This window comes from Pseudorca crassidens, chromosome 4, assembly GCF_039906515.1.
Source record: "Pseudorca crassidens isolate mPseCra1 chromosome 4, mPseCra1.hap1, whole genome shotgun sequence".
NCBI classification, from domain to species: domain Eukaryota; kingdom Metazoa; phylum Chordata; class Mammalia; order Artiodactyla; family Delphinidae; genus Pseudorca; species Pseudorca crassidens.
Window position 1 is genome coordinate 116,321,021 of NC_090299.1, and position 6,978 is coordinate 116,327,998.

The 6,978-nt window shown below is 48.0% G+C and overlaps 1 pseudogene; it reads right to left on the reverse strand.

Annotated features, from left to right (window-relative positions):
* Positions 1 to 209: 209 nt before the first annotated feature.
* Positions 210 to 3,769, reverse strand: LOC137223031 (ataxin-2-like protein pseudogene; annotated as a pseudogene).
* Between the last annotated feature and the right edge of the window lie 3,209 nt (positions 3,770 to 6,978).

The following is a 6,978-nucleotide window of genomic DNA, read 5'->3' on the forward strand; positions in this document are numbered from 1 at the left end:
AGGGCAGTTTAAACAAAGGAAGGCAATGCCGTCCAGTGTGGAGTGTGGGGGGAGTGTTGCTAGGTCCGGCCCCCTCAAGGTGTCTCATGGGGCTGTCAGAAGCACTGACCAATCACCGTTTCCCAGTGAACCAGAGCTCTTCCTCATGTGCCCAGCTCAGCCCCCCACATCCTAGCTTGACGTTGTCTGCTGTGCTGACCTTACCTTGGCTAAGTCAGGAGACAGCTGGGTTCACTGAGAGCTGAGGAGGCAGCAGGGATGGGGGCTGCTGGATCACAACTGAGGGAGGATGGAAGGAAGCAAAGAACAGAGCCAGGAGCAAGGCCCTGGTGGCAGCGACTGTGGCTTCTGCTCACCCTACATCACAGACAGGTGCAGGTTGGCAGGTGCCCTCTGCAACAGCCCTGCCTCCAAGACCCCTCACTCCCCACCCAGAGCCCATGCATCCTGCCCTACCTGCAGTACATCAGCCAAATTCCTCCAGCTAAAGAGAACTCATGAATCCTGTCATCAGCTCCTCCCAGACATCCAGGCACCTGCCCAGGCTGCTTACTTTGGGAGTGTCCAATGTAGGGGTAGGGTGAGTGTATGGAAGCTGAGAATGCAGGCACCCCACTGTGGGGCATTGCCCCTTGAGGGGAGCCCCCATGGCTCTGGGGTAGGTGTAGCATCATCATCTGGGACAGGTGGGGGCCCCAGGGTGAGGAGGCTGGGCTGTTGTGATTCCAGTTTGGACATGGGCGTGGGTAACATGGGCCATATTGGTGACACCATGGGGCAGCTGCTGGTGGGCATGGATGGAATACACAGCGGCTGGTTGGGGAAAGCTACTTTGACGGGACTGGGCAGAAGGTCCAGGTGGCAGAGAAGGTGGTGTACCTGTCAACACCCCTGGGTGGTACAGGTTCTGCTATGGCTATACACTGCCCAGGTGTGGGGCCTGCCCCACCTGGTGCTGGATGGGACCAGGGTCCACATTCTGGGACTGCAGTTGGCTCCCAATAGGTATGGTGTCTGGTTGCGGCTGGTGCACATGGAGCTACATGGCATGGTGCAGATAGGACTGGTGAACCGTGGCATAAAGGGCTTGGGGGGTGGGCTACTCTGCAGAAGTGTACTGAGGGGTGAAGGGTGACACAATGGCCTGGGGATGGCTCCCTGACGTCAGCATGCGTCGGTTGCTTTGAAGCATAGGGGCAAACACTGTGAGGGGTAAGGGACTATGGGCTGCATCATGGTGGGCTGGCCTGGGAACTGCTGTGGGTTGTAGGGAATGTAGGAAGAATAAGATGTGGCAGCCACCAGAGGTGGGGCAGAAGCGGTGGCGGTGACCTGCATCATCAGAGGGGCTGAAGCTGTCTATTTGTCCGAGTGCTGGGAGGGCAGGGAGCCTTTTGCTCCCTGGTACTTGTCCTGCTGTCCAGGCATTGAGTTGGACACAGGATTTCTGTCCTGAGGTGCCTGAACAGCTGGTCCCATGTGTATCTGAGGTATGTAGGAAATGTACTGGGGGCTTTATAGCCCACTCTGACCTGCTGTCAGCACCGGGATGGAGGGAGTTGAATGAGTCCGGGGCCCAGGAGAAGGTGGAGTACTGGTTGATTTATTAACAGACAGCAGGGGCTTAGTGGGATTGAACTCCTTGGTCTTAGGGTTCAGCGTTGACTTCTTCACTTGTTCAGCAACAGAGACCTCATCCTTGTCATCTCTTTGGCTTGGGCAAGGCAGAGGGGCTGACCCCGCCCCTCGGTGCCTCCTGCTGGTAGCAGGGGTAGTTCGTCCTCCTTAAGCGATATGGATTCTAAAAGGAAGAAACAGCCCCCATGGAGTCTGAAGCCAAAAGACCTCCTTCTCCTTCCCTTTGGCCTCCTTCTTTAGGATCTGGGGAGGGAAAGGATCCAGGCTGGTCTCAGGGGAGCTACTAGGCTGAAACTTAAACTGGGCCCCAAACTTTCTCAGTTCTTCCAGTTGAAAGTGTTTCTGTTTGTTCTGAAGGCCAGGGACTTTCCTAGCTATCCAGGACAGCTCCTGGAACTGCAGCGTTCTCTCAGGGTACTTGGCCAGGAGTTCTTTTACATCTGTGGGGGCCAGTGAGATCTTTGGAGAAGCTGGGGAAATGAAGCCTATTCCAGGATCCCCAACTGATGACATCATGGAGATGGAAGCTGAAGAGGTCGGTACTGCTGAGCAGATGGGAGGCTCAGGACAGGAAGCTGAGACTGGGGCAGGGACAGCTGACTTGGGAGAGTGCAGGGGGTACATCCGGCCCACTGCAGGAGTAGGTGGAACAGAAGCTTCTCCAGACGGCCTGTTGCTGGGGAAAGACAGAGTCTTGGTACCTCTCAGAGGCCACTGTGCCTTAGGGAACATGTGGGAGGCGTCTCCATTGATACTGCGTTTCTCAGAACCTGGGCTAGAGCTGCTATTGTCAAGATGGTGAAGGCCAAGAAGTGGCAAAGAGCTAAGGCCAGGCCGGCCGGCACGAGAACTACTGCATCAAACTCCTCCTCTGGGACACTCCTGAACTCGATGGGGTAGAGGGATGTACTTTCCCTCTCTAGATGCCAAGCTGGGGCTCTCTCCTCCTGAACCCCGTTGCTGAATTGTACTGTTCTCCTCCTCGGTGCACCCTTCATCATTGTCTATGGTGATCCGCAGGCAGTACTGGGGGCTCGATTTAGTCTTTCAATCAACTGGGCTGCGCACAGCTCCCGCTGATGAAATTCTTCTGAGTTGTCCTTCTCTAAGGGACAAGAAGAGAGACTACTGTCATAGGTGGTCTTTACACTGTAGTTCTCTTCATTGAACTTGAACATTTCATTGGGGCGCCATCCATTGGACATGTCAGACTCCAGGTCATAGTCATCGCTGTTGCTGTCACCCACCCTCCCAGCACTGAAGCATCTTCTCTTTGTGCTTCCCACTCACTTTTGAGTTCATGGCAATGGCTGAATCAGTGAACTTTAGTAGCATAAGTGAAGTCAACATTTTGGAAGTAGACAAGCACGACATCACTTGACTTAAACACCATGGTGTCCACAATGTCTTCCTGACGAGGACCACCTGCTGGCTCCGATGCTTTCTGTGCACAGCGTCTACTGCCAGTTCGAACTTTGAGCTCAGCATCTTGAAGATACTTTCACAGGTGGTACAATTCTTCACCTTTACATCACAAGTGGAGCCCACAACAGTTGTAAGGAAATGCAGCATTCTAGAATTGCTGTCACCCTCAAACACCAGTGACTGTGGGGTGCCTTTCCTGTGCTTTGTCCCCTGGCGCTGCTGATGGCTGCTGCCCTGGCCTCTCCTGATGTTTCTGCTGTGGTGGCAGTGGCTGCGGCACCAAGATGCCCTTGGCTCCAGCGAAGCCTGCTCCCAGAAGCAGCTGCAGGCCCCAGGCAGGGGGAAGCAGCCGCGGGAGGCCTTGGGGCAGCCGAGGTGGAGGCCAGGGGCCCCCAGGAGGCGCCCGTTGGGATGGCTGGTGCTCTTGGGAGGCCAGTGGATCACGGCCTGTTGCGTGGGGGCGGCTGCTGGGGCTCGAGGTTTGTTGTGGTGGCTGAGGCTTCAACTTGAGGGCAGCGTCTGGAAGGGGAATTAGGGGGAAGCGAGGGAAAGAGGAGGCTTGGGCTGGGCCCGTGCTGGAGACTGTGGGAAGCGAGGGGGACTGGGAAGCTGGGGCCCCACCACCGTTGGTGAGCAGGGGCGAGCCCCATGGTGTCGGGAGCTGCTTTCCTTTAATTCCAGATAATTTTATCTCACCATAACACATTATTATGACTCAAAGCATTTTATTGACCACCCTAACAAAACATGTATGTAAGTTGAAATTTAATTTTTGCACATGACCATATGACCTAGGGACCAATAGATTTCTTCCGAATTAAGAAACCCCAAAGGAAGCAGATGCTCAGCCTGGAGGAGGCATAGTTTCACATCCAGCAGACAACATGAGAATTTCTGTGCGGTGCTTGTACAATCTCATGTCTCTGGTACTTGGCCAAAAACCAACTGTCATCCATCAGGGGCATCCTCCCTCTGAACAAATAAAACTAAATATAGCAGGTGACCACTATGATCAGCAAGCATCTTTTACCCGAGTAACTGTGCCTTAAGGAAGATTCATGTTGAAGCGTCTTACAGAGGTTATTGTTGACCGTCAGAGACAAACCAACGATGCAGAGAAAAAAATGTGGAAGAGATTAAGATGCATAGTTCATGGGGATAACTTTGGCGCTCAAGAGATCTCTGGAGCCGAAAGATTTCAAGTAAAGTAAACATGTTTTATACATCACACACAGTGGCGAAGATAAATTGTCAACAATTAGAAAATAAGGTTGGTGCCTGATTTTAATAAGGTTACTGCTGAGGATATCTCTAACACATGTCCTAGCTGCCAATGGCATGATCCTTATAAAACTGTAAAAGTAGGAAGTAAAAAGGAGGTAAAGTCCTGAAGCCCCTTTGAACATCCCCAAATGGATTTTATACAAATGCCCCAAGCAATGAGCTATGATTGTGTTCCAGTTATTATTTACTTTTTCTTAGGGTGAATCAAGGGCTTTCCTTGATTCACCCTAAGAAAAAGTAAATAATAACTGTAACTATGGTCCTTAAAGTGGTAATAGTCCTCCTCCTTCTTCTATTAATAATATTAATAATAATAATTGCTTGACTTTATTTTCCTGACTGGAGTGTGGTGGAAGTCAAGAAATTATCTCTCCATTGACATAGGCACATATTTCCCTGGCATTGCTATTATTTAACTCTGTAAATGTTCACCTTTTATTCAGAAACTTCACTGTCTTTTTCATCCAAAATCATCAGGAAAAGTAGAGAGAATCAATGGAATCCTACAATTATTATGAGCAAAGCTCTCAGATATCCTTGAAATTTCAAGGCCTAAAGTATTACCAATTAGACTTGACCAGAACAAGACCAACTCCCTCCAGGACCCATAAGTTGTCTCCTCCCAAGTTAATGATAAGCCTTTCCATGTGTTTGGGAATTTCATTTCCAGAGTCAGATTCTACCTATTGCAAACTGATATGATTAAATAATACAAGGGGCTCATATCCAGCTTTATTGCCAACAGATTCAGGCTCCATTATAGAAGAGTCGCCCTGCATGATCTTAAGCCTGAAAAACTGGTCTTCAAGGAAAGACATCAGAGAACTCTGCCCTTGAGCCATGATGGAAAGAACGTTATGATGTACTATTAACAATTGAAACAGCAGCAAAACTCCAAGATGGTCATTAGATTCATGTTTCTTAAGAAGGCATACACCATTTCCTCTAGAGCACTGGATGTCCAGTCCGTCAGTAGTCTGTAAACTGACAGCTACACGGGTGAACAGTATCCTCCCAAGACTCTGGTCAAGTTGGTTACTGCAGACATAGACTGTTTCTGTCCAAGGCAACAGAACATAATTTTCTGATTCCCTGGTACAATTTTTCTTTGCTTACTTCTAGTCTTGGTTATTACTATTGTACTTTGACACCCTCTTTTAACAGAATAAAGGTTTTTCAACTTACTCTCCATTATTTCTATTCTATTTTTACTCCCTAAGGTCTTCTGCCCCTTAAGGAAAAACAAACTGTCTTGCTCATTCGTCTCTTAGCTACTGTGGTAGTTAATTTTATGTATCAGCTTGACTGGATCAGGGAATGTCCAGGTATCTGGTGAAACTATTTCTGGGTGTTGTCTGTGAGGGTGTTTCTAGATGAGATTAGTATTTGAGCTGGTGGGCTCAGTAAAGTAAGTTGCCCTCTCCAACTGGTAGGCATCATCCAATGTGTTAAGGGCCTGAATAAAACAAAAAGGTGGAAGAAGGAGGCATTTGCCCCTTTTTCCTGCCTCATTGCTGCTGAGCTGGGACATCTCATCTCATCTTTTCCTGCCCTCAGGCTGGCATTTACACTATTGGCTTCTCCCATTCTCAGGCCTTCAGGCTTGGACTGAACTACACCACTGGCCTCCTGGGTCTGCAGCTTGTGGATCATGGGCCTCCTTAGTCTCTATAACTGCATGACCCAGTTCCTTATAATAGATCTCCTTTCATATCCTATTGGTTGTATGTCTCTGGAGGACCCTGACTAATACAGCTACAATTCTGAATTTACTTCATTACTAGACTTGTCTTCTTCTAGCTGATTCTGCTGACAGAAAAATGTAATAGTTATTCCTTTTAACATTTCAGAAGGTAAATTTCATCTTATAGACCCCTTCTCATTCTTAAATTTCAATCACATAATGCATTCCAAACTTCAGCCTTGTGAAAAGTGGGCCTTGACTCCACATCAACAAAATGATTTTTCTCAGGTCATCACAACCCTATCAACAAAACCTACCATGCCAGGAATGGGAACTAATATTGGACCTACCATAGCTATAATAATCAGTCTGTTCTCTTCAGAGCTGTTTACTTTAAAGGAACAATGACTGGCTCACTACAGTTGATATAAACACTATGCATATTCCCAATAGTATCTGTGCCCCTTTCAGGTACTTCTTATGAGAATACCTTCTACTCTGGAAGCTCCATAAACTAGGTTAAATTTATTATCCAGTTGATGTAATAAAATTTATGTTTTAAGGCAGGACAAGAAAAAATTAAACATAAAATTCTCTCTCTGTGTTACTTGGGTCTTCTCCTTCCCTAATGTGCAGGGTGCGTCTGCCATACACATTAAGCAGAACTCCTCAAAGATGGAAGAGCCTACTCAACCTTAAAAATCAATTTTTTTTTCTTTCTTCTGATGCTAGCAATGTAACTTCTTAAAAGAATAGTGTTCTTTCCCAGCTCTGTAGGGGATCATGGTGACTTGCTGTTTCTTTGTATGTGTTTACCTGGACTATGTATCCTTGGTGAACTTTATGTAAAATATATCATTTTGATGTATGATCCTTTGTCTCAAAAATGTATATGACTTTGGCTTCCAACTTCTAACAGGTGGAACAGTTCTCAGAGCTTGCTGAGA